This window comes from Trachypithecus francoisi, unplaced genomic scaffold (genome assembly GCF_009764315.1).
Source record: "Trachypithecus francoisi isolate TF-2019V2 unplaced genomic scaffold, Tfra_2.0 Lachesis_group12, whole genome shotgun sequence".
In the NCBI taxonomy this organism is placed as follows: domain Eukaryota; kingdom Metazoa; phylum Chordata; class Mammalia; order Primates; family Cercopithecidae; genus Trachypithecus; species Trachypithecus francoisi.
The window spans coordinates 74,138,446-74,163,972 of NW_022681457.1; the positions used below are offsets into that span (position 1 = coordinate 74,138,446).

Sequence of the window (25,527 nt, forward strand, 5' to 3'; positions counted from 1 at the left end):
ACCTGGCTAGCTGTGGGATTGCGGCCAGCACCTTGCAGAGAGCTCATCCTGGCAAAGCCTTGACCTGAGCTTCTGGGCATGCATGAATGCTTACGGTCTGGTCTTGCCACATCCCAGCCCCATGCTGTGCCTCTATGCCCCCTTATGCTCCAGGCTATAGCACTACTGAAAAGTTTCCTGAAGGCATCTTGTGATTTCACTTTTCTTTATGGTTCCTTCTGCCTGGGATGTTCTCCATCTGCCCACCCTTCCATCTTTGCTTAGTGAATTCCTACTGATTCTTCTTGGTTCAGGTGTCACCTCTCTTCTGGGGCAGGAGCCTGCCCTGAGCACCTCCCAGTCTCTGGGGGCACCTCCATCATGATACTGTTCACACTGTGTTGTCATTATCTGTTTATTTTCCCAAAAAGTCTGTGGGCTCCCTGAAGGCAGACACTTGGTTTAATTCACTTTGGTGTCCCTAGTACCTTGATCACAGTAGCTGCTCAGAAGTATGTGCTGCATGGGTGAATGGTTGGATGGATATGTGGGTAAATTGTGCTAAGACCCTTCCCTATTGCTCTGAGTCAAATAAGTGGTACACTGTCCATGAAGGGGACCTGAGAACGCTCCCCAGTGCAGCAGTGGGTTGGAGAGAGGCCTGGGCTTTAGGACCAGCTCTGCTTCCAATCGGTTCTGAGTTCTCTCTTCACCTGTCTAAATTTGTTTCCTGACCTCTTAAATGGGAATTACAACCCTTGCTCGTCATACCTAGTAGAGTAATTGTGAGGATCAAATGAAACAATGTCTCTAAAATTGTTTTGCAAACTGTGAAGTGCTGTGTTTTTGCTCTCTGTGGGGGAAAGTTCAGTGCTGTCAGGTGGCAATGCCCACTAGGGGGAGTGGCAGAGCAGGCCAGGCCTTTATATTGGAGACATGGGGACAGTGGATGCCAGCTGTGGGGTAGAACTTAGGCTGGCCCAGAAAGAGGGGATGCAGGGTCCAGGACGCTTCACTCCTCAGCACTTCTCTCCAGGTTTAAAGGGCTAGCTGGGCTATCATTGAATTGCTAGAGGAGAAAGAAATTAGAAAAAGAAAACCTGGCCTGATGGCAAGGGGGCAGCCCTAGCACTGCCTTATTGTGGGAGTGGGAGGTGGGAGTGGGAGATAGCTATGGGCAGGCAGAAAGTGTAGGACTTCAGCTTCTTTCCTTTAGGCACTGTTTTCTGTGACTAGCTCAAGAGCCTGGATGTCAGGGCTCTGAGGTCATTGTCTGACCAGTATAATGCATATCTACTGGCTTATGGAATGCCACCTTATTGGGACAGGGTCTGGGTCTGCACATACCTCTCTCCATGGGTGCTTGAAATCTGCAGGCTTGGCTTACAGTTGATTAGCATCCTCTTTGCTGGGTTGGGTGGGACCAGACAAGGAGACCAGCTGGAGGAGAGCTCTGTAACCCAATTTGCTGTGCAGAGAAGCCAGTCTGTCTGGCAAGAGCTAATTGGAAAGCTGCTTCCTCTAAGCCTGGACCCAGGAGGGCCTTAGGCCTGGCTGGGCGGGGCCCCTTGGCTAGTCTAACATCACTTAGTGCTTTGTGGGAGCCACTCCCAGCGGGAGAGCACTTAGCTCTAGTAATTGGCCAAGCAGGCTCATCATTAATTCATGCCAAATTGTATTTCTTCTTTTGAGAAGGGCGGGGGGTGGGGGACGGGTGGAGAGAGAGAGGGAGAGAGACAGAGAGAGGAGAGAGAGGAAGAGTAGAAGTCGGTGGGATTAAATGAGTTTCTGAAGGAAACAGTCTGTTTCAGGGCTTGGTTGAAGCAGCTTCTTCTTGGGATTGGGAAGACTGAGGATTCATTTGCTAATTTACTGTTGACCTGAGCAAGTCACTTTCCCTCAGGTGGTCTTAGTTTCCTAATCTGTGGTAGGACACAATAACCTGAGATCTATGTACCTCAGAGGATGGCTTTGAGGGCTGAATCCAGATAATGAGGGATGAGTACTTTTCAGATGTTCATTTCAACAGGCTAAGGGAGACGGAAGCCATTTACATTTAACGTAATTATTGATGTGGTTAGGTTTCAGTCTATCATTTTTTGGGTAGTATCTTTTGGATAGTTTTTATAGTGACTCTATTTTATTTCTTTTGTTGTCTTATCAGCTCCTTGGTGTGTAATTTTAATGGTTACCTTAGGGTTTATAGTACACATCTTTAACATTGCAGTCTGCTTTCAAGCGTTGTTGCAGCACTTCACATGTAGTATAAAACCTTACCATAGTATACCTCCCCTTTTTCCTCCTTGCCTTTATGCTAATTTAGTCATACATTTTACTTGTAAACTTCATAATACATTATTATTATTTTCATTGAAACAACTATCCTTTAAAGAGATTTAAATCATATTTTTAAAATCTTATTAAGTCTGGTATTCTTCATTTTGTTGTGAGGATTTATATTTCCATTTGGTTTCATTTTCCTTCTGACTGAAGGACTTCCTTCAATATTTTTTATACTGCTATTCTGCTGGTGGTGAATTATTTTGGCTTTTATATGTCAGAAAAAGATTTATTTTGTCTTCACCTTTGAAAGGTATTTTCATTGGGTATAAGATTCTAGGTTGACAGATTTCTTTTTATACTTTAAAGATGCTGCTCCATTGTCTCCTGGCTTCATTATTTCTCTTTAGAACTCCTTTTTCGCCTTATCTCTGTTTCTCTTTTTACAACATTTCTTTTCTCTATGGTTGCTTTTAAGATTTTTCTTTTATTACAGGTTTTGAGAAATTGGATTATGAAGTGCCTTGGGGTAATTTTCTTAATTTTTCTTGTGTTTGGGGTTCATTGAGCTTCTTGGATCTATGAGTTTATAGTTCTCATCAAAGTTGGAAAAATTTGCAGCCATTATTTCTTCAAATAATTTTTTGGCACCCCTCCTCCTTCAGGCACTGCCATTATACGTATATTAGGTTTCTTGAGGTGGTCCTGTAGATCGCTGATGTTCTTTTCATTCTAAAATTCCTTCTTTTTTTCCCGTGACTTATTTTGAATAGTTTCTATTTTTTTCAACTTTACTATTTTTTTGCAAGGTCTAATCTGTCTGTGATTCATTCACTCCATTGAAATTTTCATCTCAGACATTGCAGTTTTCTCCTCTGGAAGTTTAATTTTGATCCGTTTTAATGTCTTTCATGACTACTTAATTTTTTCAACAGAGAGAATACAGTCATAATAATTATTTATTGTCTATATTTCCTAATTCTAATATCTGTGTCAGTTCCGATTGACTATGCGCCTTCTCAAGGTAGGTCCTATTTTTCTGCATTTTTACATGCTTTGTAGTTTTTGACTGAATTCCAGACATTGTGAATTTTACCTTGTCTTGGGCTGTATATTTTTATATTTCTTTAAGTATTCTTGAGATTTGTTCTGGGATGCAGTTAAGTTACTTGGAAACATTTTGATCCTTTTGGGTCTTTATTTGAATATTTGTTAGGCAGGATCAGAGCAGCTCGTGGTCTAGAGCAAATTATTCCTCATGACTAAGAGAAGACTCTTCTGAGTACTCTACCCAGTGCCCTGTGAATTATGATTTTTTCAAGTTGGCTGGTAGGAACAGAAACTGTTTCTGATCCTGTGTGGGTACTGGGCTCTGATAGGTCTTTCCCGGGCCTCATGTAGTTTCTTCACACATAGGCACTCATTGTTCAGTGGGAAACCTTCGCAGATTTCTAGAATTCTCTCTTTGTGCAGTGCTGTCTTTCTCTCCAGTACCCTTTCCTGTGAACTCTAGTAGTTTTGCTCTCCTGGGATTCTCAGCTCTGACTCTACAATTCAGGGAGTCCACCAGATTCTCCTTCCCTGTGCTGAGGCCTGGAAATTCTCAAAGCAGAAATCTGGGGGCAGTGGTAAGGGCCCACCTTGCTTGTTTCTCAAAGATGATTATTGTTCTTTGAGAAACAGTAAAAACTATTGTTGCCTCATGTCCACTGTTTTGAAAACCATTGTTTCATATATTTTGTCTTTTTTTGGGGAGTGGGGTTGTTTTACATGAGAAGGCAAGCCCTATCCTTGTTACCACCTTGCTTACAAGTGGAAGTTCACAAAGAGGCAGGAAATGAGGATCTTTTAAATAAACCATGCTCATATACCTAAGCCTCGATAGTGTGGGATTCCTAGGGCCGGTTACAGTAAGGTTTGATAGTCAGAGTGGAGGACAGCAATAAAGAGGCCAAGGTCCTAAGTCCTGGAATTTGTCCCTGATTATCCTGCTACTTATAATTTTTAGAACAGAATCCAAAATTTCTATCATATTGTTCAGGATTCTTCCTAATGCAGGCACCTCCAGAAGGGCTCCCCAGAGACAATAAATAATGAATATCATAAATAAGTAAATTACATATAGTATGTTGGTATGTAATAAGTGATATTGCCTATGAAAGTCATCACCACTGTGCCTGACACACGGTAGGTAGCTAAGAACTCTTTCTAAGAAAGCCAAAGAAGATTTCTTCATATTGGGAAGCCAATGGGAGCCAAGTCTTGAAGAATGATAAATTCACCAGGTACAAGAGGGAGCAGTATCTGGCATAGGAATAAACAAGATTAAAGTTTGGATATAGGGGGTATGTTTGGGAAGTGGCCATGGTCCTGTCCCTGACAAACCCGCGCAGTTCCTATGGAGCGAATGCATCAAGCTTTCAGGGCTGGCAGCTGGAAGTTGTGTCAGCACCACGGAGAGTTCCGAGGGAGGCCAACCTTAAAGGAGAGCACTGGCTGCTCACCAGCTGATTTACCTGGTCAACTCAATCCCAAGCCAGAGTGACTCTGTCTAAAATTCAGGCAAGGCTGATATCTATTTTTTTTTTTCGAGATGGAGTCTCGCTCTGTTGCCCAGACTGGAGTGCAGTGGCACGATCTCAGTTCACTGCAACCTCTGCCTCCTAGGTTCAATGATTCTCCTGCCTCAGCCTCCTGAGTAACTGGGATTATATGCATGCGCCACCATGCCTGGCTAATTTGTGTGTTTTAGTAGAGAGAGGGTTTCACCACGTTGGCCAGGCTGGTCTTGAACTCCTGACCAAAGTGATCCACCTGCCTCAGCCTCCCAAAGTGCTGGAATTAAAGGCGTGAGCCACCACGCCAAGCCCAGGCAAGGCTGATATCTGAATTTGACTTCAGAATTGGAAGCTAGTCCTCCCCCATCTTACATCTCTTGCTGTTGGAGTAGTTGGCAGAATCTTGTAGCACTGAAATCTTTGGACTGTTATCTGAAGATCTAGGTTTGAATCCTAGTTCTATCAGTAAGTAGCTGTGCAGCTTTAGATGGATGAATTAGTTTCTCATCCATAAAGTGAGAAAAATGATACTTATCTGATAGTGGCATTATGAGGACTAAGGAGGAAAGAGCTAGTAAAGCAACATAGAAACATAGAGGATACCTTCCAATACTTTGCTGTGGTGTGAGTGAAACCTTTAGCAATGTTAGACCCTCTCTGGAGGTGATGTATAGGATTTCAGAGTTGATAAGGGAGAAAGGACATTCTAGGCAGAGAGAACAGCAGGAGCAAAGGCAGGAAGGCATGAAAGTGAATGACTTGGCCAGGAAATAGAGACTAGTTTAATGAGACTGATGTTATTCAGCTGCCACTTTTATTCTGAGGCCTCCTGAACCACTATTTTCAGCACAGAGCACTCTCTTGAACTCCTGACTTTATTTCCAGCTAGTCTATTGTGCATCCCTGTTGAAAGTTCAACATGCACCTCTAACCCATCTTTCCAAAACAGAATTCATCTCTTTCCTCCAACATACTGTCTTCAGATAGTAAGTCAGAAGGAAGAAGTGTGACTTATGAATAGTCTTAAATTGGGTGAAAGTTGTCTTAAAGAATATGGTGACCTTATTCTCCTTTCCAACTAAGAGCAGAAAATGAGACTGGTTTAAACTGCAGCATGAGATAATTGGGTTAGAGAAAGGAAGGACTTCCAATATTGTAAATTGTAAGGAACTCAGAAGGACTGACCAAAAGAGGTCACGCAATTCTCTCCCCCGAAGAAGAGGAGACATTACCGTCTAGCTAAGATACTTTTTCTCATCATCACTATTTAGTAACTATTACAATAATTGAATTATTAATATTCTTTTAACAACAGTTTATATTTGTATAGAACTTTACAGCTTATAAAAGGTCTAATTCGATCTTAATTGCCACCCTATGAGGTTATGAAGATAAGGATGATTAACTCATTGCCCCTCTGCCCTCATTTTATACATGAAGAAACTGAAACTGCAAGCCACAGAAGTGATGCAATTGGCAAGAAATCAAGTGGTGCAGCCAGGAACAAAACTATGTCTCACAGCTCGCACCCAGACCTATACTTTTTTTTTTCCCCCATAGAGCACTCTGGCTGTCAACTGAAAACAGTAGCAGCAGCAGCAGCAACAACAACACCACCAACAACAATGACAGCTGTTGAATATATAACTAAAGATCCAGAGTCCCTCTTTCCAGTTTCTGGTGTTAGTTGCTACAAGGAGTGGGAGAATGAAGATCTGACCTCAAGAGCTTTTGTTCAAAGTTCCAAGGCTAAGCTATTAGAAGGGAGAGAGGGCCTGAGGCCATGTCATCTCTGACCAAGAGAATTGGTAGAATAGAAATAATCTATCTCTCATGTGGTCTAGGACTTGACAATTTACATAGCAGTTTTATATCCTCTATTTCATGTGACATGCTCCCTGTGATGCTTGTGTCATTGTTACCACCCACTTTCCAGATAAGGAGAGATGGGGAGGTTCAGAGAGGTAAATGGATTTGCCTGAGGCCATTGGTCAGTGACTGAGCTGGGATAGGAATTACCTTCTCTGGTCTCTTGATCTAAACTCTTTCTCTCACTCTTTCTGCTGCATCTCTGTTGCCTCTGCGTCTAGCCAGATCCAAAAACAAATCCTGTAATTGAGTTGGAATGCGGGTGCTGGGGCCCAGGAGACAACGTTTTCTGCTTTTCAATCTGTTTTTAATTGATTAAAGTGATGAAATAAGGAAGAGGCCCAGAAGGGTGGATGTTTTCCATCAGTGAGTCAGGGGAACGTGCAGAGGCAGAAGGTCAGGAGGAAGCTGCTGTTGCTCCAGCAACTTCACCCACTCTGGCCAAGTCCCCACAGATGTGCTGGTGGGGGAGACCTTCTTAGAGCTGCCCCAAGTGTAAAATAAATCAGAAAAGAGCAGGCCCTACTGGAGACTCTCTCCGTCCTCATAATGTCTCTGACTACCTGAGCACCTTCGCTCTTATCTGACAAATGTCCAGTGTCTAAGGGAGAGACCCAGTGAAGGCAGGAGGGGGCCTAGCTCAGCCTGAGAAGGGTCAGGAAAGGTTTTCTAGAGAAGGTGACACTGGCACCTGAGACTTGAAAGCTGAAAAGAAGTGATCTGGGAAAGGGGGGTGAGGAGGAGAAAGTGTTTTCCAGGTGAAGGAAATAGCAGGTGGGAGGTTTGGAGATGAGAGAGGGAATGGCTGGAGCCATCAGATGGAGAGATGAGGCTGGATTGGCAGAGGGGTTGGCAGTGCTGGTATCCAGAGGGCCTTCCAGGTCAGGTTGTTATGTCTCCTCTGAGGAAGGTTCCTGATTGTTAGCACAATTTCTTTGGTTAGGCATAGAGAATGGATTGCAGGAGAGAGTGGCAGCCCAAGGCAAGTAATGAAAATGCTAGAAAGTTGGTGGGGTCTGAGTAGGGGGCAGTGGGAATACAGATCAAGAGATAGAGAGATAGAGGGACAGATGGAATGGAATCTTTTTTTTTTTTATTTGTTTGTTTGAGACAGTGTCTCACTCTGTTGCCCAGGCTGGAGTGCAGTGATGCAATCATGGCTCACTGCAGCCTTTGATCTCCTGGATTCAAGCAATCTTCCCACTTCAGCCTCCTGAACAGCTGGGACTTCAGGCATGTGCCACCATGCCCATATGATAATTTTAATTTTTTTTTTCATTAGAGATGAGGTCTTGCTATGTTGCCCTGAATGGTTTCAAACTCCTGAGCTCAAGCGGCCCTCCCACCTCAGCCTTGCAAACTGTTGGGATTGCAGGTATGAGTCACCACATCCAGACTGGAAAAGAATCTTATTAGACTAATGGACCTTCTGGTGCGTGATGCCTGGATGGTGGGTGAAGGAAGGAAGAGGAAGAAGCTGGCTTGGTCCAGGCCTTTGTGACTTGGCCCAAGTGGCCACTACAGACAGCTGTCTGTGTACAGTGTACAGAGGGCGATGTTCTTGAATTGCTGTTCTACCCAGACTGTTTGCTTGTCATTTGTACTAGTCAGGTTCTCCAGGGAAACAGAACCAGTGGAGTACACATGCACACATGTACACACACAAAATAAGGAATTATGATGCGGTTATGGAAACTGAGAAGTTCTATGATCTGTCTCTGCAAACTGAAGACTCAAGAATGCCAGTGGTGTGATTCTGGTCCAAGTCCAAAGGCCTGAGAACCAGGGGAACCATTATGTAACTCTCAGTCTAAAGGCTGGAGATGACTGATGTCCTAGCACAGGCATGCAGACAGGAAGGGGATGAATCTTCCGTTTTTCTGCTTTTCATTCTATTTAGGCTCTCAGTGGATTGGATGAGGCCCACCCACATTGATGAGAGCAGTCTACTTCTCTGAGTCTAATGATTCAAATGCTAATCTCATCCAAAAACATTCTCACAGAAATGCCTGGAAATAATGTTTAATCTGGGCACCTTTGGCCCAGTCAAGCTGGCATATAAAATTAACCATCATACGATCTATAAGGCAAAAACTTTTCTGTGCCAGGCTCTGTGCTGGGCATTGGGCATGCAGTGATGATTCAGAACCAGACCTTGTCTTCCAAGTTGGGAGACAGGCACATAGCAGTGATGACAACATGGTGTGCTGTGGCTGAGACAGAGGAGTTTCAGGATCCCAGAAGGGGAACCTAAAGGAGGGCAGGGAGGCTTCCTGGAACAGGTGACTCCTGAACTGGTTCTTGAAGTCTGATAGGAGTTAGCTGGGTGATTGAGGGAGAGTAGAATATTCTGAGGACAGAAAGGAAGTTGTGAAAGAGAATGGTATGATCAGCAGGAGGTATATAGGTGGAGCCAGGTATGGAGAGAGGGAGACAGGTGGGGTTGGGCTTTCCTGGCCTGGTTCTTTGTGTCCTCTGTTCTTTCAACTTATGATGTTTTTCTCTTTGGCTCACATTACACTACCCTTCAAGGTCTACTTTAAATTCAAACTTCTCGAAGCCTTCCTTGTCAAAAGTAATTTGTAGGGCACCTACTAAGTGCTCTTCATATCTTTCATTTTATTAATTCATTAAGACATCCCTGTGAGGTCAGCAGTTCAGTTCAGTTCAGCATACCTCTGGTCCCTGTTATGTGCCATGCCCTAAAAATATGGAGATAAATCAGATATTACAGCTCACATTCTAGTGGAGAAGACACGCCTATTAACAGATATTTTTAATACAAATAATATTGGGTGCTATTATCTCAATTTTGCAAAGAAGAAACTCAGACATTTACTTATTAACTGATTTTGCCCAGGATCATATAAGTAGTAAAACCCTGCTGTACGTAGAGTTGAAGTCAGTGCTCCATCCTCTGCTCCAGTCAACTCCCATGGCACTTATCACGGTCTGTCTGGGTAGGATGTATCACTAAAGAGGTGCTGATAGTTTGCCTTACCCTGGGACTTGGTTTCGAGCTCAGTGAAAGCAGGATCCAGTGTTGTAAAGTGGTTTTGCAGAGAGAGAAAGCTTGAGAAGAGGATGGGACTAACATTTAGAAAGTGTCTACCACGTGTCAGCCTGTTGTTCTGATGCCAGTCCCACTTCCCACCTTTGTGCCCCTTCCTCTGAACAGCTTCCCACATCCTCCCACTATTATCTGCCCTGGCTCTTTTCTCTTCTCTTGGTCATTGCCTGTTCACTTGTCTGTCTTCCCCACTTGATCAGGTTGAAATCTTCAGAGTCCATCATAGTATGTGGACTGTAATCAGAGTTCAGTAATCGTGAATTGGATTGACAGAATTCTTACTGGCCATGCTCTGACAGAGGGTCTGCTTGTGTCTCTGTCAGTATTTGTGGGTGTTGAGTCTGTGGGTTAACTGTGTGGGCCCACCATAGTTTGCATGGTGTGTGTAGCTCCTGTGTGGGGCCTTGCACTGACTTCCTGCATGTTCCCTATAAGGGTATTCCCACCCCCTTCTGACCCCTATGCCTCCACCCATCATTAGCATCTTACCCTGGCCAGTCCTAATGTCCCTCTCTGTCAGAAATATATTTCAGGGTAACTTGTGTCTCCTAGCCATGATTAAAATACTTCTGAACACCCTTGGGTGTGGAGCCTGGTCTCTTGGTGCATATCAAGTGCCTGCATTTGCCAGCTGAGCTCCCCAGCTCTATTTCTGCTGACAATGAGGTCAGGCCCAGCTTGGTTTTAAAGGTGAGTGGGCAGTAAATGATAAAACTACACTCAATCTTTTGCGCAGTCCACAGCTCTGAAAGCACTCCAGCTGGTTTACAACTTCTCTAAGGGGCTGAACTTTTGTGGGGAGGGTTGGAAAGGTATGAATTTAGAAAATGTTGTCTTCAGACAGTTTGTATTTCTGGGTGTTTAAGAAAGTCTCCCCACGCACCCCAAGCTGATCATTGTGTTTTAATGACTCAAAATCATGAATATTAAACCAAGGGAAAGTTGACAGTATTTAAATGAGCATCATTAAGAGACACATAAATTAACAGGGTTTTTAGTTCTTGTGGAACTGCCGTTTCAATGTTAATTAAACAACCGGAGTGCTCAGGCGCTTTTGCAGCAAACTGTCCCCAAAGTGTGCTGTAGAATATCATTATGGGTGGCTGCCTTGCTGTTTAATTATTTCCAAGTTGATTTTTTTTCCCCATTGCTGAAGTAGTTTTATGCTTGTCTTGCATTTGGAAAAGGTGATGGAGCTGAACCTCAAAGGAAGCTGTCAGTGTGATCTCTGTTGGCCGAGTGGTGAAGACCTGAGCTGAGCAATGCTTGTCCCTTCGTGCCAGGCTTCTGTGAAAGAAGCCCAGGTGCCCCTTTGGGTCTCCTGATGGGCTGGTCCCTGACTGTTAATTCAGGGTGTCTAGGGGGTACCTGGCTCCTTAGTTGCCGACCATCTTACTCTTAGAAAGTTGGGGGTCTGAATTTGGATGGAGCCCTTAGATGCAGAAGGAAAGGCAGAGAGTGTCAGATTAGGGGAAGGGGTAGCAAAGGTTTCCATGACTATGCTTGAGGCTGTGTGGGGTGGGGGAGCCAGGAGCCCTGGGATCTGCTCTTGATTCTATTTGATCTGAGTTAAGTGACCTTGAGGCACTCCCTTCCCCTCTCTGGCATCAGTCTCTTCAACTATAACATGACAGGGCTAGATTAGATCATGCATTCTCAAAGAGGGTGATGTTGCCCTCAAGAGGGCAAAAAGTGGTTCTTGGGAGGGTGGAAAGAGTGTACTCTTATTTTAATGTGTAAAACAATAAATGTGCATTACATAAACAGGTACGTAATTTATTTGTGGTGTTAAAAAAGACTGAGAAATACTGGAATGGATGAACTCTAGGAGCTTCATCTTTAAAGAAAAGAAAGTCCCCTGTGAGGTGGATCCCCAGATGGTCACATTCCCTGGAATATGGAAATGGTCTTTATCATTACCTGTGTGAACTTGATTGGGCTCTTGTCTCCTGGGCGTCAGGGGCCTAGTCTGTCAAATGAGACCATTCATCTCTTACCAGTCCAAAGGTTGGGGGTTGGACTAAAGGAACTTTAGAAGTCAGTGAAGCAGCCTGGTGGAGAAGGATGAAGTCCTGGGTCCCAGTGTGTGGCTTTTGAAACCAGCCTGCTGGCACCAAAGCTTGACTCTAGCACTTAAAAGCTGTGTAAACTTGGGTGAGTTCTCAACCCCTTTAGCAAAATGTGATTGTGCACAGTACTTCATGGGGTTGTTGCGAGGATCAAGGCAGTCAGCATAAAGAAAGAATTTCATGGGGTCTGACACATAGTAAGGGCTCACTAAGTGTTGATTATACACATCATTGTTAACATTTGTTTGTTTTATTGTTATTCCTGAGTGGCATTGACTGAGTTGCTGAGCCCCTCTGGGTCTGGGTTTCACGGTTCACAACTGAGACATGTTTCATGCTTCATCGTATTTTTGCACACACCTTTTTTCTCTCTAGAATGCCCTTCTGCCTGTGTCTCCTGGCCAAATTTCCACTCATCCCTAAAGTCGCCTCTCAGCAATCATCTCTCTAGGAAGTTTCCTTGGCCTTCTCAAATAGGCTTAGGTGTTCTCCTCTGGGCTCACATGTGGTATACCTCTGCCCCCTTCTTCATTTCTGCTGTTTATTTTTGTGTTGCTTTCCTGCACCCTTCCCTCCTTCACCTCCTCCAAATTTTTGCTCAGATGTTACTTTCTCCATGAGGCCTTCTTTGACCACCCAGTCTAAAGCTACCACCCAAGACATTGCTCATTGCTTCCCTTGTTATTCTTTTTTTTTTTTTTTTTTTGAGACGGAGTCTTGCTCTGCCGCTCAGGCTGGAGTGCAGTGGCCGGCTCTCAGCTCACTGCAAGTTCCGCCTCCCGGGTTCACGCCATTCTCCTGTCTCAGCCTCCCGAGTAGCTGGGACTACAGGCGCCCGCCTCGTCGCCCGGCTAGTTTTTTGTATTTTTTAGTAGAGACGGGGTTTCGCCGTATTAGCCAGGATGGTCTCGATCTCCTTATTCTTCCTACACATTTTATGTTCATCCCCTCACCAGAATGCAAACTCTGAGAGGGCATAGATTTAGGTCTGTTTTAGTTACTGCTGCAACCCTAGCATCTAGAAGAGCACCCCACATAAGAGACAATATTTATTGAACAAATAAATGAATGAAGTGGGCTTCCCTCTTACAGCATTCCATGCTGAATGTTGGAAATATTTGTAAGACCAGTTTGCTACTAGATGGTGCTATGATTCATGGACCCAAGACCAGCTGAATCCCACTGTGGTGAAGCCTCCTTTTCCTTCTTTTCTCCCTTCAATGTTTCTAAGGATATTACTGCATAGAGTGGGGACTAGTAAATCAACTGGAGGGCCCAGATGTGCTTTACTCTAAACTGAGGTTTTCATTCCAATGCCTAGTACCAAGGACCCCAGGGAACTGAGCTGGGCTGCTGGGCATGCGCCCTTCATGTAGCTCATTAGGATTGCACTTCCCCACACTACAGCAGGCTACCAATGCCCAAATCTAGGTCTCATATCTTACCACTGTGATTCAAGGAAATATTAACCCAATGCCCAGGAAAGTGGAGGGAGTGAGTAAGAGAGAGTGGGGCTTACCCCTATGCCCAGTGCCAAGCTGACCCAGTTGCAGTGGGAGGATGGGGTAGAGAGGCCCCCCCAAGGAGAGATGCTTGGACAAACAGCTTCTCTTTTAGAATATTTTAATATACATTTATTCATGATATATCCTCTAGGGTGGGTTTATTTAACATCGTAGGGCAAGATTCCGAATACAATGTTAAATGGAAAAAAGAAAAAAGTTAAATGGAAAAAAGAAAAAAGAAAACTATCTATCTATCTATCTATCTCTATGTATGTATGTATGTATATATGTATGTATGTATATACTGGAATGAAGTCCAGTCAAATGCTTCTGAGAGCTCTAAATGTCCATCAGGTTGCACATTAAAGCACCTGTGATAGGGGGCCAACAGGAGCTTGGGCAACAGAAAACAGCCTGGAATTGGAGTGTCAATATCAGGCCTAAGCTGATAGAGTAGGGCCTTTAACCTCTGTAGAAAGGTGATCACCTGGGGTGAGGACACAGTGTGAAAAGAGCACAGTATTGGTTTTTTCCAGAAAGGGTTAAAGCCTGGGTCTGGAGATGAACTGGGGTTTCTTGCCTTTGGTCTTAAATTTCTGCCTGGGCCCAGGTTTGCTCACTGGGTATCCCAAGGTAAAAGAGCTTCCAGCTAGGGGTAAAACTTTCAAAAGCCCTTTTATAGAAATTAATATTTATTTAATCCAGAGAAGCCTTTAAAACTCAGGACTCCAAAGACAAAAACATAAAGGAAAAATTAATAAAACTATAAAATTTTTAGACATAATACTTATCAAGTTATTGGAATTACCCGTTTAATATATTTTCCCTATTGGACTGTAAGCCCCATGGGAACAAGTACCGTGTATATCTTTTTCATTGTTATTTGACTGGTCTCTGGCACATAGGAGGTGCTCAATAAATAATAATGGTAATGTATAAACAATAGGGAATTCACCGTGCTTTCAGTGCTTGTTACGGTTATAGAAAATAATAACAACAATAACAAAAACTTTCTTTGGAATGTTTTCAATTCTTTCTTCCTTGTGTATGCCAGGGTTAATGGAAGAAAGTTGATACACCTTGAAGTGTATTGGGAAAATTGCCACAGCACTTTGCAAATTCTCCCATCATGAGGTGGAATGCATTTCAGGCTGGCTTTGTGATTTGCTTTGGCCAATAAAATAAATGACACTGGGTGAGTTATAAGCCTAGTTCAAGAGGCCTTGCAGCTACCTCTTTTGTTCTTCTTGGAATACTGAGACTACCATCATGTGACCAAGCCCAGGCTAGCCTCCTAGATGACAAAAAACACACAGCTCAGTTGATACTCATAACCACAGACTTGATAGCCAGCCTATCTCCAAAGCAGAGCTTCTTGACTGACCTAAAGCTGTACACAGACAAATGAATGAGCCCAGCCAAGATCAGCGGTGGAATTGCCCGCCTGAGGATAGTCCAAATACAAACCTACAGAATCATGAGCTCTGTAAATGGATGTGTTAAGCCACTAAATTTTGGATGGTTTGTTACACAGCCATAGATAACCAGTAAAGATATTCAGAGGTAATTAGAAGATGTTTCATCATATGCCCTGCCAATAGAAGCACAAGTAAAATAACCAAACAAAGCTCATTGGGAAATGTGTAATGCAAGTCATAATGCAGAAACAACATTTTCAAGAAGAACCATATTGAGAAAGTGTTTTCACAGTAGGTAGCTGTCCAAGGGAGAGATTGCTGAAGCTTGGTGTTGGTGATGGTTGTGCATTGGCGGTGAAGGTCTAGAAGTTTCTCCAGTTCTTAAGGTACTGTTACCACAACTCTACTTCCTAGACCTCAAACAGGCTTTGCTCACTTATTCCTGTCATCTCAGTGCCACTGCAACTCTCATGCCCAAAAGGGTCCCCAATACCTATAGAAAAATATTCAGATTTCCTCTGTATGGTGTGACCTCAAAAGACTTTCTCATTCCCTTTCACATCCTACCACCATCCCACATACACTATGCCATCCAGACCAATCCCCCTAGTCTAAATATACTGCTTTTGTACCCCCTGTGTCTTCATATGTTGTCTCTCTACTTGAACCCCTCCTTCACGTGACACACCCACCCTTAGCCATCAAGGCACACTTATACAAATGTTACCTTCTCTGGGAAACCTTCACTGAGCTCTCTCAGCTCCCAGATTGTGATTATGGCAACATATCTCATTATGAGCTAAACTTCTCTCCTCTCCTTGTCTTCTTGCCTCCTCTCCTAAACTTTTCTCCTCTCTACTTGGAAACAGAGTTCCCATCTAGTTCCTTTTTCCAGGACAAATTCCCAGTGCATGACCTGGAATAGAGTAGGAACTCAAAACTATTCTTTGAATAAACAAATGAATGAAAACTAATATTTGAACAGAGTTTTGCAGCTTACAGAATATTTTTGCATCCATTGTTTCATATCAGATATTTTCATTAGATATTCCATTTTCCATATAAGAAAACTAAGGTTCAGAGTGGTTACATAAGTTGTTTGAGGCTTCTCAGTGAGTGATTAGGAGGAGACAGGAATAAAGGCTTTTGAATTCCAAAGCCCATAATGGTAAAACTTGTGTGGTTATTCACTCATATATTCATTGGACAAATATTTATTTTGTGACCACTCTGTTCCATTCCTGCTCACAATTCTCCACTTCTCCCCAGTGCTGCAAATCCTGCCAGGATCACTCTTTCTACACTTAGCTTCCTGCTTTGCCTTCACATTTGTTCCCCATGGGAAGTCTTCATTGAACCCAGGCTAAGTTAGGTACCTTATCTCTATTCCTATAAACTCCTAGATTTGCCTGTCATATTTCTGTCTTCTCCAGTGGTCTATGAGCAGTTTTAAGGCTTTGTGGGACCCCTCTACAATTCCCATACAACAGCAAGGTCTTGTCTGGTTGCAGTAAAATGAGGGGCCATGTAAAAGATGAGGCTTGGGGGTAGTCAACAGAGGGCAGAGGATGAAGGGAGTCCTTAGTCATGTGAAGGGGCTTGGACTTTATCCTCAAGGCAGTCAGGAACTGGGGAAGAGTTTTAAGCGGGTGAAATGCAATCATTTAAGGCATGCAGGAAGTGGAACCCTTTTTTTTTTGTTTTTTCATGATCTGTGGTTTTCTTTTTAATTATCTTTAGTCTTGTAATCACACATAATTTTAAAATTTGTGTATATCTCTGCTACTTTAATCCTTTTAAGTTGGCAAAAGCACCATTCCCAAAAACAAATACACAGCTCTACAGTTTCGTGTTTCTGAATGGCTGTTTAAAGACAATCCTAAATTATAACTTGGTTTGACTTAGATTGTAGAGAATTCAAGAGTGAAGTTTAACTTGCTACTATTTTTTTTTTTTTATTATACTTTAAGTTCTAGGGTACATGTGCATAACATGCAGGTTTGTTACATATGTATACTTGTGCCATGTTGGCGTGCTGCATCCATCAACTCGTCAGCACCCATCAATTCATTATTTATATCATGTATAACTCCCAATGCAATCCCTCCCCCCTCCCCCCTCCCCATGATAGGCCCCAGTGTGTGATGTTCCCCTTCCCGAGTCCAAGTGATCTCATTGTTCAATTCCCACCTATGAGTGAGAACATGCGGTGTTTGGTTTTCCGTTCTTGTGACAGTTTGCTAAGAATGATGGTTTCCAACTGCATCCATGTCCCTACAAAGGACGCAAACTCATCCTTTTTTTATGGCTGCATAGTATTCCATGGTGTATATGTGCCACATTTTCTTAATCCAGTCTGTCACAGATGGACATTTGGGTTGATTCCAAGTCTTTGCGATTGTGAATAGTGCCGCAATAAACATACGTGTGCATGTGTCTTTGTAGTAGAATAATTTATAATCCTTTGGGTATATACCCAGTACTGGGATGGCTGGGTCATATGCTACATCTAGTTCTAGATCCTTGAGGAATTGCCACACTGTTTTCTATAATGGTTGAACTAGTTTACAATCCCACCAACAGTGTAAAAGGGTCCCTATTTCTCCACATCCTCTCCAACACCTGTTGTTTCCTGACTTTTTAATGATTGCCATTCTAACTGGTGTGAGATGGTATCTCATTGTGGTTTTGATTTGCATTTCTCTGATGGCGAGTGATGATGAGCATTTTTTCATGTGTCTGTTGGCTGTATGATGTCTTCTTTTGAGAAATGTCTGTTCATATCCTTTGCCCACTTTTTGATGGGGGGGTTGTTTGTTTTTTTCTTGTATATTTGTTTGAGTTCTTTGTAGATTCTGGATATTAGCCCATTGTCAGATGAGTAGATTGCAAAAATTTTCTCCCATTCTGTAGGTTGCCTGTTCACTCTGATGGTAGTTTCTTTTGCTGTGCAGCTCTTTAGTTTAATTAGATCCCATTTGTCAATTTTGGCTTTTGCTGCCGTTGCTTTTGGTGTTTTAGATATGAAGTCCTTGCCCATGCCTATTTCCTGAATGGTACTACCTAGATTTTCTCCTAGGGTTTTTATGGTATTAGGTCTAACATTTAAGTCTCTAATCCATCTTGAATTAATCTTCGTATAAGCAGGAAGAAAAGGATCCAGTTTCAGCTTTCTACTTATGGCTAGCCAATTTTCGAGCACCATTTATTAAATAGGGAATCCTTTCCCCATTTCTTGTTTCTCTCAGGTTTGTCAAAGATCAGATGGCTGTAGATGTGTGGTATTATTTCTGAGGACTCTGTTCTGTTCCATTGGTCTATATCTCTGTTTTGATACCAGTACCATGCTGTTTTGGTTACTGTAGCCTTGTAGTATAGTTTGAAGTCAGGTAGCGTGACGCCTCCAGCTTTCCTTTTGACTTAGGATTGTCTTGGCAATGCGGGCTCTTTTTTGGTTCCATATGAACTTTAAAGCAGTTTTTTCCAATTCTGTGAAGAAACTCATTGGTAGCTTGATGGGGATGGCATTGAATCTATAAATAACCTTGGGCAGTATGGCCATTTTCACAATATTGATTCTTCCTATCCATGAGCATGGTATGTTCTTCCATTTGTTTGTGACCTCCTTTATTTCACTGAGCAGTGGTTTGTAGTTCTCCTTGAAGAGGTCCTTTATATCCCTTGTAAGTTGGATTCCTAGGTATTTTATTCTCTTTGAAGCAATTGTGAATGGAAGTTCATTCATGATTTGGCTCTCTGTTTGTGTGTTACTGGTGTATAAGAATGCTTATGATTTTTGCACATTAATTTTGTATCCTGAGACTTTGCTGCAGTTGCTTATCAGCTTAAGGAGATTTTGGGCTGAGACGATGGGGTTTTCTAAATATACAATCATGTCATCTGCAAACAGGGACAATTTGACTTCTTCTTTTCCTAACTGAATACCCTTGATTTCTTTCTCTTGCCTGATTGCCCTAGCCAGAACTTCCAACACTATGTTGAATAGGAGGGGTGAGAGAGGGCATCCCTGTCTTGTGCCAGTTTTCAAAGGAAATTTTTCCATTTTTGCCCATTCAGTATGATATTGGCTGTGGTTTGTCATAAATAGCTCTTATTATTTTGAGGTACGTTCCATCAATACCGAATTTATTGAGCGTTTGTAGCATGAAGGGCTGTTGAATTTTGTCAAAAACCTTTTCTGCATCTATTGAGATAGTCATGTGGTTCTTGTCTTTGGTTCTGTTTATATGCTGGATTACGTTTATTGATTTGTGAATGTTGAACCAGCCTTGCATCCCAGGGATGAAGCCCACTTGATCATGGTGGATAAGCTTTTTGATGTGCTGCTGAATCTGGTTTGCCAGTATTTTATTGAGGATTTTTGCATCGATGTTCACCAGGGATATTGGTCTAAAATTCTCTTTTTTTTGTTGTGTCTCTGCCAGACTTTGGTATCAGGATGGTGTTGGCCTCATAAAAAGAGTTAGGGAGGATTCCCTCTTTTTCTATTGATTGGAATAGTTTCAGAAGGAATGGTACCAGCTCCTCCTTGTACCTCTGGTAGAATTCAGCTGTGAATCCATCTGGTCCTGGACTTTTTTTGGTGGGTAGGCTATTATTATTGCCTCAATTTCAGAGCCTGCTATTGTCTATTCAGGGATTCAACTTCTTCCTGGTTTAGTCTTGGGAGAGTGTAAGTGTCCGGGAAATTATCCATTTCTTCTAGATTTTCTAGTTGATTTGCATAGAGGTGTTTATAGTATTCTCTGATGGTAGTTTGTATTTCTGTGGGGTCGGTGGTGATATCCCCTTTATCATTTTTTATTGCATCTATTTGATTCCTCTCTCTTTTCTTCTTTATTAGTCTTGCTAGCGGTCTGTCAATTTTGTTGATCTTTTCAAAAAACCAACTCCTGGATTCATTTATTTTTTGGAGGGTTTTTTGTGTCTCTATCTCCTTCAGTTCTGCTCTGATCTTAGTTATTCCTTGCCTTCTGCTAGCTTTTGAATGTGTTTGCTCTTGCCTCTCTAGTTCTTTTAATTGTGATGTTAGAGTGTCAATTTTAGATCTTTCCTGCTTTCTCTTGTGGGCATTTAGTGCTATACTTTCCCTCTACACACTGCTTTAAATGTGTCCCAGAGATTCTGGTATGTTGTATCTTTGTTCTCATTGGTTTCAAAGAACATCTTTTTCTGCTTTCATTTCGTTATGTACCATAGTACAGTCATTCAGGAGCAGTTGTTCAGTTTCCATGTAGTTGAGCGGTTTTGATTGAGTTTCTTAGTCCTGAGTTCTAGTTTGATTGCACTGTGGTCTGAGAGACAGTTTGTTATAATTTCTGTTCTTTTACATTTGCTGAGGAGTGCTTTACTTCCAATTATGTGGTCAATTTTGGAATAAGTGTGATGTGGTGCTGAGAAGAATGTATATTCTGTTGATTTTGGGTGGAGAGTTCTGTAGATGTCTATTAGGTCTGCTTGGTGCAGAGATGAGTTCAATTCCTGGATATCCTTGTTAACTTTCTGTCTCGTTGATCTGTCTAATGTTGATAGTGAAGTGTGGAAGTCTCCCATTATTATTGTATGGGAGTCTAAGTCTCTTTGTAAGTCTCTAAGGACTTGCTTTATGATTTGGGTGCTCCTGTATTGGGTGCATATATATTTAGGAGAGTTAGCTCTTCCTGTTGAATTGATCCCTTTACCATTATGTAATGGCCTTCTTTGTCTCTTTTGATCTTTGATGGTTTAAAGTCTGTTTTATCAGAGACTTGGATTGCAACCCCTGCTTTTTTTGTTCTCCATTTGCTTGGTAGATCTTCCTCCGTCCCTTTATTTTGAGCCTATGTATGTCTCTGCATGTGAGATGGGTCTCCTGAATACAGTAGACTGATGGGTCTTGACTCTTTATCCAGTTTGCCAGTCTGTGTCTTTTAATTGGAGCATTTAGTCCATTTACATTTAAGGTTAATATTGTTATGTGTGAACTTGATCCTGTCATTATAATATTAACTGGTTATTTTGCTCATTAGTTGATGTAGTTTCTTCCTAACCTTGATGGTCTTTACATTTTGGCATGTTTTTGCAATGGCTGGTACCGGTTGTTCCTTTCCATGTTTAGGGCTTCCTTCAGGGTCTCTTGTAAGGCAGGCCTGGTGGTGACAAAATCTCTAAGCATTTGCTTATCTGTAAAGGATTTTATTTCTCCTTCACTTATGAAACTTAGTTTGGCTGGCTATGAAATTCTGGGTTGAAAATTCTTTTCTTTAAGAACGTTGAATATTGGCCCCCACTCTCTTCTGGCTTGTAGAGTTTCTGCCGAGAGATCTGCTGTTAGTCTGATGGGCTTCCCTTTGTGGGTAACCCGACCTTTCTCTCTGGCTGCCCTTAAGATTTTTTCCTTCATTTCAACTTTGGTGAATCTGGCAATTATGTGTCTTGGAGTTGCTCTTCTGGAGGAGTATCTTTGTGGTGTTCTCTGTATTTCCTGAATTTGAATGTTGGCCTGCCCTACTAGGTTGGGGAAGTTCTCCTGGATGATATCCTGAAGAGTGTTTTCCAACTTGGTTCCATTTTCCCCCTCACTTTCAGGCACCCCATCAGACGTAGATTTGGTCTTTTTACATAATCCCATACTTCTTGCAGGCTTTGTTCATTTCTTTTCCTTCTTTTTTCTTTTGGTTTCTCTTCTCACTTCATTTCATTCATTTGATCCTCAATCGCTGATACTCTTTCTTCCAGTTGATCGATTTGGTTACTGAAGCTTGTGCATTTGTCACGTATTTCTCGTGTCATGGTTTTCATCTCTGTCATTTCGTTTATGACCTTCACTACATTAATTAGTCTAGCTGTCAATTCTTCCACTCTTTTTTCAAGATTTTTAGTTTCTTTGTCTGTCATTTCGTTTATGATCTTCTCTGCATTAATTAATCTAGCTGTCAATTCTTCCACTTTTTTTTCAAGATTTTTAGTTTCTTTGCGCTGGGAACGTAATTCCTCCTTTAGCTCTGAGAAGTTTGATGGACTGAAGCCTTCTTCTCTCATCTCGTCAAAGTCATTCTCTGACCAGCTTTGATCCGTTGCTGGCGATGGGTTACGCTCCTTTGCAGGGGGAGATGTGCTCTTATTTTTTGAATTTCCAGCTTTTCTGCCCTGCTTTTTCCCCATCTTTGTGGTTTTATCTGTCTCTGGTCTTTGATGATGGTGATGTACTGATGGGGTTTTGGTATAGGTGTCCTTCCTGTTTGATAGTTTTCCTTCTGACAGTCAGGACCCTCAGCTGTAGGTCTGTTGGAGACTGCTTGAGGTCCACTCCAGACCCTGTTTGCCTGGATATCAGCAGCAGAGGTTGCGGAAGATAGAATATTGCTGAACAGCAAGTGTACCTGTCTGATTCTTCCTTTGGAAGCTTCCTCTCAGGGGTGTACTCCACCCTGTGAGGTGTGGGGTGTCAGACTGCCCCTGGTGGGGGATGTCTCCCAGTTAGGCTACTCAGGGGTCAGGGACCCGCTTGAGCAGGCAGTCTGTCCCTTCTCAGATCTCAACCTCCGTGTTGGGAGATCCACTGCTCTCTTCAAAGCTGTCAGACAGAGTCGTTTGCGTCTGCAGAGGTTCTGCTGCTTTTTTGTTGTTGTTTTTTATCTGTGCCCTGTCCCCAGAGGCGGAGTCTACAGAGACAGGCAGGTTTCCTTGAGCTGCTGTGAGCTCCACCCAGTTCGAGCTTCCCAGTGGCTTTGTTTACCTACTTAAGCCTCAGCAATGGCGGGCGCCCCTCCTCCAGCCTCGCTGCTGCCGTTTCGGTTAGATCGCAGACTGCTGTGTTAGCAATGAGGGAGGCTCCGTGGGCGTGGGACCCTCCCGGCCAGGTGTGGGATATATTCTCCTGGTGTGCCCCTTTGCTTAAAGCGTAGTATTGGGGTGGGAGTTACCCGATTTTCCAGGTGTTGTGTGTCTCAGTTCCCCTGGCTAGGAAAAGGGATTCCCTTCCCCCTTGCGCTTCCCAGGTGAGGCGATGCCTCGCCCTGCTTCAGCTCTTGCTGGTCGGGCTGCAGCAGCTGACCAGCACCGATTGTCTGGCACTCCCTAGTGAGATGACCCCAGTACCTCAGTTGAAAATGCAGAAATGACCGGTCTTCTGTGTCGCTCGCGCTGGGAGTTGGAGACTGGAGCTGTTCCTATTCGGCCATCTTGCTCCGCCCCCCCAACTTGCTACTATTTTTAAAGCATATGACCTTATAGATTTGTGAGATGTGAGAAGTGTTGAATAATCTTTTTTTTTTTTTTTTTTTGAGGCGGAGTCTCGCTCTGTAGCCCGGACTGGAGTGCAGTGGCCGGATCTCAGCTCACTGCAAGCTCCGCCTCCCGGGTTTACGCCATTCTCCTGCCTCAGCCTCCCGAGGAGCTGGGACTACAGGCATAAACCATACTAAAATGCTTTTCAATAAATAAAAGGAACCATTTTAAATACAGGGAATTATAATTAGATTGGCATCATTAAGGCCAAAACTCTAGACATTGCTACCTTATTTATCTTCAACCCTTGCCTTTAAGAGGCAAATGAACACAAAACACAGGTGAATCTTGCTTGGTTCTGAGACAGTGAAGGAATTTCCCCAGTATTTAAATATATTCACATAACCAGCTATATAAATCTAAATATAAAACCAATCTCTAGTAAGTTTTAAGATGACATTCACCATCTTTGCGAAAAGTTGAACATTACTAACAAAGTTTAATCATATCTTTAGAAGGGGTAAACAGTGATAGCATTTCCTGAATTGGAATTGCTATTAAAATTCAAAAACTGAACATACTCATTTAACCACAAGCCAGTCTTAGTTTTAAATCAGGACTGCCCAACAAAATATTCTGTCAGTCATTCATGATCTGAATTCTGGTGTATGAGATCTATTAAAGTACGGTACACATAAAAAAGTCATGAGACGTTTGTTTTGTAATAAATAAGGCAGTGGCCAATTATTACTCATTAGTAGCTTTTTTGAGATAAGCTATCAAGTCTGCCCTTTCTTCCTTCTTCTTAACGCCGACAAAGTCATTTTTGTTCTAGGGATGTACTTCTTGGGCTTCTCCAAATACTCCATCAGTGTATCCTCTCCCCAGGTGATGCCTTTGTTCTTATTGGCGGCTGTGTAAGAGTATCCAGGGGCCTGACCTGTCTTCTGCCTGAAGAGACCATGGAGATTTGGCCCAGTCTTGTGCTTGCCTTCCTTTTCAATGGTGTGGCACTGGGAACACTTCATAATAAAAATCTTCTTGCCTTTCTCAACATCACCCATATTTAATTCTCTTTTTAGTCACTGACGCAACGAAGATTCCCTCTCTGAAGCAGGACGTCCCCACTCTCTCATAAGTGGAACACTTAAAGGAGACTGAGAAGAGATAGCCAGTGAGGCTGGGGAGATCAGCACACCTAGGAACATTCTAGCAGAAAATGTTGGTGCTCCACAGAACTCCCCACACCTCACTTAATGTGCTTTCAAAAGCACTCCTGGATCTTCTTTGGTGAATGGCTCTTAGGCTACTGGGAATTAGCACTAGCCCATTAACACAGACAGCCAGAGGTGTCTGGGAGTTTACAATGATTGTTGGATGTTGGAATGCGGAGAGTGAAAGCCCAACCCCCTTGCCTTGAGTTGGGATGATGTACACTTCAGACTTCCCCTTCAGGATCAGGCTCAAATCTACCCTCTGCTGGACTTTTGCCTGAGAACATAGCCTTATTTGGCTCCTCCTTCTTGTTCTGCTTTCTTTACTCCCTCACTGGTTTCTCTTAGAAACATTTCCTTAATAAATCACTTGCATATGAATCTCCATGTCAGGGTCTGCTCTGAAGAAGCCAACCTATGACCCATACACGGGTATAGACATTGACATATAAATGGGAATACAAACTGTATACATGGGTACAGACGTTGACATATAAACGGGAATGCAAACTGTGTTCATGCCCCAGTGCAGGAACTCAGAAACACATCTGTCCCTTTTTCCTGTTCTTGGGCTGTGAACAGACACAGAAGACCATGAATCCTACCTCCTAGGACCCCAGTAAGAATTGGCCAATCCCATGAAGCTGAGCTGAACTTGTTCTGCCTCCATCCATGAGTGATTTGTTGTAATTCTCTCCATCTTTAGAGCCCTTTTACATCAGTTCTCTCAGTGGGCCTCCAAAACATCCTACAATAAAGACAGAGAAGGTATCAACTTCACTTACTAGATGAAGAAACTGAAGCTCTGAATGGCTGTGTGACTTACCTGAGGCCACACACCTCCCCTAGTTTTCTTGATGTCATGGTCTGATTTTCTCCACCACGCTGCTCCTCTGTGAGCTACTGGATCTATAAATAAACATGGGGAAAATGTTCATAGCTTTGTGCTACAAGATGAAGATGAGTACTACAAGGGAGTAAATGGATCCCTGTATAGAAATTCAGTGCATCCAACAAGAGACAAAGGTGGCTGGGAGTTAGTGTCAGGGCTACACAGAGTGCCTATATGGTAGACAGAAAATAATAGGAGGTACTGAGGTTGAAGAAAATGATGTGTTCTCCAGGATCTTGTCCAGAGGAAGTGCAAGAGTGTCCCTCAAATCACACCTTGCATCCAGTGCGGAGTGTTGGGGGAAATTGGAAAATCGCAAAGGGAATGAAGCCATGTGCGCAACATGATGATACAAAAAAGGGACATTGAAATGAAGTTACTCATGCCCTTCTGGACACAGTTTTGACATCACCTTTTCTGGAAGATGTTCCCTGGCACATCCAC

General features: G+C 42.8%; 1 pseudogene; it reads right to left on the minus strand.

The window, feature by feature from the left end:
- Nucleotides 1-23,179: 23,179 nt before the first annotated feature.
- LOC117093887 lies at nt 23,180-24,433 on the minus strand (annotated as a pseudogene).
- Nucleotides 24,434-25,527: the final 1,094 nt, after the last annotated feature.